The 7,825-nt window shown below is 40.4% G+C and overlaps 1 non-coding gene across 1 annotated transcript; it reads left to right on the forward strand.

Moving 5' to 3' along the window:
• The first annotated feature begins 1,662 nt into the window (after window positions 1-1,662).
• On the forward strand, window positions 1,663-1,768 carry LOC120087392. The gene has a single exon (XR_005484528.1). It is a non-coding gene; the product is annotated as a small nucleolar RNA R71 (small nucleolar RNA).
• The last annotated feature ends 6,057 nt before the right edge of the window (window positions 1,769-7,825 follow it).

Here is a 7,825-nt window from a genome sequence, read left to right on the forward strand (position 1 = left end):
TTGCGTTATAAATATACTCTTTGAATATATTTGAAAAAAGGATCCTGAACCAAAATCTATTGAAAAATAGACATTAGAAAAACATTATAGGGGGCTTCATTGAATGAAGAAGTAATCCCGAGGACAGAATTAAATCTTTACTGCTTCAATGAGAGATTAGGTGTTACCGTCGTACTTTTGAGGACTTCATGGTCATTGAGCGCAAACGACCAAAAGGTTTGTACATATAATGCCTGTTAATGGAGAATAACAAGAATAAATTAATCTTGTGGCAGGAAAATAGGAAATTGAAAATAACGAGGCCACGAGAGATATAAAAGCCAAAGACTAATGCAGAAGGGTTTTTTCACAAAGTACCCTGACGATCCTTTAATTATTATGGAAAGTAGGACAATGATTTCTTTCCTGTATTTGAGATGATTGTGGGTAGTGCAATTATACTAGATAATTTAATTTTGTCTGGACATATGTTATTGTATTAAGTCGTAGTTATGGTATATTCATGGGCATTTCTGATTATTTGGTACTATTTTGGTCACGACATAGTAGATGATAGAGTATGGGATATATGCGTTGGAAATAATGGGGATATTAATTGATTAATCCTCATGGGAAGAATTTTTTTAAAGTATTTGAAACATATTAAAATCAAATCCTTGAGAATTGTATTCAATAAAGTACAGAGACATGTAAGCGGGGATGTGAAAAGCCACCAACCAGGAGAACGGAAGCTAGCGGTACAAATGCGTGGCTTGTCTGCATGATGGAAAATGTGTGGTGATTAAGATGATTTAGCCAAGGAGGTGTATTATTTAACCTGATGTTTATTTCTCATTGTAGATGTAATGCTCAATAATGAGGTCTCTGAAATTGAGTGTCGGCCGTAATTGTGACTGTTTTCATGTAGTAGCATGTTTTCTATGGATGACTATGTAATGGTTATCTTGCAGAGCCCCTTGCAGTCTGTTCTTTAGCTTACTTGCAATCTGGCCCATCTATAATTCTAGATTGCGGATGGACGTAGCCTGACTTTGAAGCACAATTTCGTTTTTCTCTATGTACTGCTTCAATAGGCTTTCCAGGGAGGAGGATTGCGGTGGTTGTGAGCTACTGACTTGTTTGCTTGTCTGAAAATTATTGCACGGGAAGAATCCAGGTGGCCCTTCTTTCTGCGCCACAGATTGGAAACTCCGTTGCTGATCCTTCCATGAAAATTTGGGGTGGTTTCTCCACTCAGGGTTGTAGGTATTCGAAAAAGGATTATTTTTTACAAAGTAAATGGAGTATGGATTCTGCGGGCATTCTTCCATTGCGTGCCCATCACCGCAAGTTGCACACCTTGCGTTGTTTTGACTAATTGCATTGATTTGCCCATTTTGCGGTGTTAGGCTGCTGATCGCAATTCCTTGAATTAAGTTCATCATTGCGGTCATCTAATTTTGTAGTGAAGCAATAGCACCATTACTTGTATCGTTATCCTTGATTGTCAGTCTCTGATCACTTTCTATCCAATCCTCATGATTTTTAGAGATGTGATCCAAGATATTCTTAGCCTCATCATACGTTTTTTCAAGCAGATTACTAGAGGCTGCCGCATTGGCAGTGGTATGCGAAGCGGGATTTAAACCGTGATAAAAGATTTCCATCTGAAGGTAGTCTGGCAATCCATTGTGTGGACAGTCCCTGACCAACCTTTTAAACCTCCCCAGGCATCACTGGGCGATTCATCCATGTCTTGTTCAAAATTTGTAATTACTTTCCTTCGTCTAGCATTCTTAGTAGGTGGAAAATATTTCTTCATAAATTTCTCTACGACCTGTTCCCATGAAGTGATCTCTCGGCTCGAGGGAATACGCCCATTTTCTTACCTGATCACAAAGAGAAAATGGAAATAGAGTTAGTCAAACTTCTTTGGCAAAGATGTTTGGGAACAGAAAAGTATTGCATATTTCTATAAAGCTACGGAGGTGGGCATGCGGGTCTTCGCCATGCCATCCTCCGAATTGTCTTGTAGTGTGGATCATCTACAGCATCATCGGTTTCATTTCAAATCTGCTTCCATCGAGGGCAGGCCTCATGATTTCTGGAGAGAAATCATAGAGGTTTGGCGATGCATAGTCCCTAATGGGTCTATTGCGATCGTTAGCCAAGAGGATTGGATTAGTCATGATGTTATTTTCGTTTGGTGCTCCGTTTCCAGGCTGCTCCACCATATCTTTTTTGTCTGACTATTGTTGTTAGCGGTCTGTTAATCTTTTTCTGAACGTCCTCTCAATTTTCGTGTCGTAATTCGCCAGAATTGAGAGTCTGCAAAGAAATCAGAAAAACTACTGTTAACACACTATTTTGCCGAAGTCCCTGGCAACGACGCCAAAAACATGTGCGTTATTTTATGATGTGGAATTATGGATGAAATGCGATGGTGAGAAATGCGTTGAGCACTCAAGTTCTCTTTGGTAAACCCCACTTAGTTCTTGGTAAGTCCAGAGTCGAACTCAGGGACTTGGGAAAACAGGTTGCGGTGGTAATTTTTAGGAAAACCTTGTGGTAAACAAAGAAATCAATAGTGGTTGAGGTTGTTGGTAGCGGTAATGAAAAATAAACAAATGCGGCGGATTTGAGAAAAGTTTGATTGTGTGATATATGCACTGAGCATGTGGATGAACGGGATGAGAAAGTCTTTAGTTAGCTTTACTTGGGAATGCGTCAGACTATGCGTTCATGCTACACCCATGCACAGCAAGTCATTTTTCAATGCAAATGCGGTGCTCCTAAGTCTAGAACGCATGTGTTGAATGCAAAAGTATCCATAGAGCTTATTCCTAAGTCTCTACTCTTTTCCTATTCGATGATGCAAAACGCACACAAAGACAAGATGACCGCACACAATCATATCCTATCTCTAGAATGCATGCGATGCGTTGATGGCAAATAATGCTTAATCCTAAGCTCCTATCTCTTGACTATGCATTTTAATATGACTCTCCCGAGCCTAGATTCTAACCTGACTTTCTAAGCCTAGATCCTGTCCTTAGACTACCCTCCCGAGTATCTCTAATGGACGAATGAAGCATACACAATACAAGATAATCGCCTAGAATGAAGATTCCGAGTTGTGCTAGCTAAATACTTCTCAACCCATTCAAAAGATTTAAATACTCATGCGTAAATAATAGAGAGTGAACAGATATAGAGAAGTAAATTCCATTTCGATAAATGAGTTTGAGTACAAAATAACAATGGAAGATAAAGGTAGAGAGCCTGGTAGCAATTCCTTGTTAACCGAGGCTTTTACACTGTCAATCTCTATTCAGTTCAAAAGATATTCTTACATCCGTAGGAGTCAGCCCTCTCTCTATTCTTGATGCTTCCAGCGCTCTCCCAAGCTTACCGGAATGATCTGTCGGCACAACCTCCTTCTCTCTTGTCCGTCTTAAAGTAAAAGAAAATCTAAGAACAAGGCTAAACTAGGAACAGAACTTATGAACTCGCGAGATGGAGAACTGGTTAACCCCATTTTCTAAAAGTTGCCTTTGGTATTTATAGAGCTTCAGGTGAAAGGCAACTTCTCTCTCGTGCTTGCACAGATGGGACGGCTTTAATTCCCTGACTGATGCACCGAATATTTGTCACCAAAAAGCTGAGTGTACTTGTTATCGTTAGTGGCTATCAACTTAATTCGGATTCAACCGCCCTTAGCTTTCTGTCCCATCGTGATTAATTATGCCTTTCACCCAGATGAGACCACCAAGTTGTGCCGACCAAGTTGCGACAATCCTTCTTGAGCAAATGTTTGCGAACACGATCACCGCAAAACCTTGCGGTAATGCTGCGCTCGGCCAATGATTTCCTATGATCGCAATTTCCACCTTGCGTCAATGCATATTCTGCATAAAAATATAATAATCAACCGTTCCTATGAGATGAACGCATGCGACCGCAATATTATGAATTTGATGCTTTTTGGACGCAATTTAACATGTTTTATCAATGCAAGCCAGCATTGTTTAAGAACTTAGCACTATGATAACGTGCATTTCTGCCCGTTATCATCCCCTTATAGGATAGCAGTTTTACGCATTTCTTTATTCGATCTCCTGTAAGAGGATAAGGTTACTTTGTCTCATGTCCTAATATTCTTCTTCCCTACGGTGGGATCATTAGGGCGGGACTTTGACGCCAAAAATGATGGCTTACACTTATGCAGAATTACTAAGGGTTAACAGTTCTGGACCAAATAAATGGTGGCTCTTAAGTTCAGTTCCAAGAGTTGGTTTTACCTGATGGTTGAGAATGTCTCATCCCAGTGAAGGGGCATTTGATCACCCCACCAGTGATGTTTGTCCTGCCTCGAGGCATCATTGCAAAATAGAAGTTTTAAACACCTACTTGGAAACATTTTTGCTACAATTAATTGGTTAAAATGTGGTTTAGCAAAATCTTATAAAAGTTTATTTGTTTTTCAGCAACAAGTTTTTGAAAATGGCTACAACCACTATAAATTTGCTTAGTGTCAATAAACTTACTGGCAACAACTTTTCAACTTGGAAACATATGATCACGATGATACTAATCATCGAGGATTTCATGTTTGCCCTTATGGAGGTCTGTCCTCCTATTCCAGCTCCCAACGCCGCTCGAAATGTTCGGGAGGCGTACGAGCGATGGACACAGGCAAACGAGAAGGCCCAAGCCTATATCTTGGCCAGTCTTAATGACGTGTTGGCCAAAAAGCATGAGCCCATGGTCTTAGCAGGTGAGATCATGGAGTCCCTGCGGGGGATGTTTGGACAACCGTCTTAACAGCTCAAGCACGAGGCTCTTAAATACATCTTCAACTTCAAAATGGAGGAAGGAACCTTTGTTCGTGAACATGTGCTTAATATGATAGTTCTGTGGCGGAGATGAATGGGTCCAATATCAATGAGGGCAATCAGGTTAGCATAATCCTACAGTCATTGCCGAAGAGCTTCCTGCACTTTGTTAACAATGTGATTCTTAACAAAGTGAAATATACCCTTACAACTCTCCTCAACGAGTTGCAGACATATCAATATTTACTGAAAAGTAAGGAGAAGAAAAGGACTGAGGCAAATGTTGCTTCATCCTCTAGGACGTTCCATCGAGGTTCGACCTCAAGAACGAAGTCTGCATCTTCTACTTCTAACTCTGCAAAGGGGAAGAAGAAGAATGGTGGTAAGGGGAAAGGGAAAGCACCTACTAACCCGCCACCTGTTGCCCCAAGGAAGCGTCCACCGCCGGTTGAAAAAGGAAAATGTTTCCACTACAACCAAGATGAACACTGATAGAGGAATTGTCCTCGCTGGCTAAAGGAAAGGAAGGCCGCCAAGGCTAAGGCCAGGACAGATAAAGGTAAATATGATTTACTTGTTATAGAAACATGTTTAATGGAGAATGAAGATTGGTCTGGATAATTGATTCGTGTGCCATTAATCACGTTTGTTCTTCTTTTTAGGGGATTAAATCCTGGCAACAACTGAAGGCTGGTGAGATGACGATGCGAGTAGGAGCCGGGCACGTCGTCTCAACTGTGGCAGTGGGAGGCATCCAGTTATCTTTACATAACAGGTTTCTAGTTTTAAAAGATGTGTATGTAGTTCTTGAACTAAAGAGGAACCTTATTTATGTAAAGTGTCGTTACAATATAAATATACGCTTTCTTTTAATATTGATAAAGTGTTTATTCATAAAGATGGTGTTAAAATTTGTACAGCTTACTTGGAAAGTAACTTGTATGTGCTAAGACTGTTATCCTTAAGTTCCCTCCATAACATAGAGTTGTTTAAATCTATCGTAACTCAATCTAAACTTCAACGAATTTCTCCAAAAGAAAATGCCCAACTTTGGCACCTATGATTAGGACACATCAATCTCAATAGGATTGAGAGATTGATGAAGAATGGCCTTCTAAGTGAGTTAGAAGAAAATTCTTTACCAGTGTGCGAACCTTGCCTTGAAAGTAAGATGACTAAAAGACCTTTTACTGGAAAAGGTTATTGAACCAAAGAGCCTCTTGAGTTTGTACATTCTGACCTCTGTGGTCTTATGAATGTGCGAGCCTGAGGTGGCTATGAGTATTTTATCAATTTTATTGATGATTACTTTAGGTATGAGTATGTTTATCTGATGCAGCAAAAGTCTGAATCCTTTGAAAAGTTCAAAGAGTTTAAGGCTGAAGTTGAAAACACATTGGATAGACGGATTAAAACACTTCGATTAGATCGAGGTGGAGAGTTTTTGGACTCAGCATTCTAGAACTATTTGATAGAACATGGAATCATTTTCAACTCCCAGCGCCGGGTACACTTCAATAGAATTGTGTAGCGGAGAGGAGAAATAGAACCTTGTTGGACATGGTTTGTTCAATGATGAGTTACGCTTCCTTACCATATTCGTTTTGGGGTTTCACAATGGAGACGCGATTTACATGCTTAACTGTGTTCCTTCCAAGAATGTTGCGAGAACATCTCTAGAGTTGTGAAACAGGTGTAAAACTAGTTTACGACACTTTCGCATTTGGTGTTTCCCTGCACATGTACTTAAGGCAAATCCCAAGAAGCTAGAACCACGGTCGAGGTTATACCTCTTTGTAGGCTACCCTAAAGGTACACGAGGGGGTTATTTTTATGATCCATTGGAAAATAGAGTGTTTGTTTCCACGAACGCTACTTTCCTGGAGGAGGATCATATTAGGGAGCACAGTCTATGTAGTAAGGTCATGTTACGTGAGCTTTCCAACAAAAGTACTGAAACTTCAACAAGAGTTGTTGAAGGGTCTGCTTCATTAGCAAGAGTTGTTGAGGATAGTTCATCTAGTAGGTCGGTTTCACCTCAAGAGTTTAGGGAACCTCGACACAGTGGGAGGGTTTCGAACCCGCCCATTCGCTATCTGGATTTCACATAAATCTTTGCTATGGTAGCAGATGGCAACATTGAGGATCCGCTGTCTTATCAGAAGGTATGTCGACCGGGATGAATGGGCCATGGATCTCGAGATGGAGCCGATGTACTTTAACTCAGTATGGGATCTTGTAGATTAACCTGATTGGTTAAGACCTATAAGTTGTAAATGGATCTACAAGTGCAAACGGGGTGCTGATGGGAAGGTGCAAACCTTTAAGGCTCGACATGTGGTAAACGGTTATACCCGGGTAGATGGAGTTGACTATGAGGAGACTTTCTCACATGTTTCCATGTTAAAGTCGATCTGCATCCTTCTGTCCATTGCAGCTTATAATAATTATGAGATCTGGCAAAATGACGTCAAGACGGCCTTTTTGAATGGAAATCTTGAGGAGACCATTTACATGGTGCAACCCGAGGGATTCATTGCCTAAAGTCAAGAGCAAACAGTTTGCAAACTGAATCGGTCCATTTATGGGCTGAAACAGGCATCTAGATCTTGGAACATATTGTTAGATACTGTGATCAAGTCGTATGGCTTTGACAAGAATGTTGATGAACCTTATGTCTATAAAAATATTGTAAAAGCTTCAGTAGTTTTCTTAGTGTTGTATGTAGACGATATACTACTCATTGGGAATGATTTAGGTCTACTGACTATAGTTAAGAACTGGCTAATGACCCAATTCCAAAGGAAAGATTTGGGAGACACTTAGTTTGTTCTAGGTATACAGATTTTTCGGGATCGTAAGAATAAAGTCCCAACACTGTTTCAGACATCGTACATTGACAAGATGTTGCTCAAGTACTCGATGCAGGACTCCAAAAGAGGCCTACTGCTGTTCAGGTATAGAGTCACTTTTTCTAAGGACATGTGTCCTAAGACACCTCAAGAGGTTGA

This window comes from Benincasa hispida, chromosome 9, assembly GCF_009727055.1.
Source record: "Benincasa hispida cultivar B227 chromosome 9, ASM972705v1, whole genome shotgun sequence".
NCBI classification, from domain to species: domain Eukaryota; kingdom Viridiplantae; phylum Streptophyta; class Magnoliopsida; order Cucurbitales; family Cucurbitaceae; genus Benincasa; species Benincasa hispida.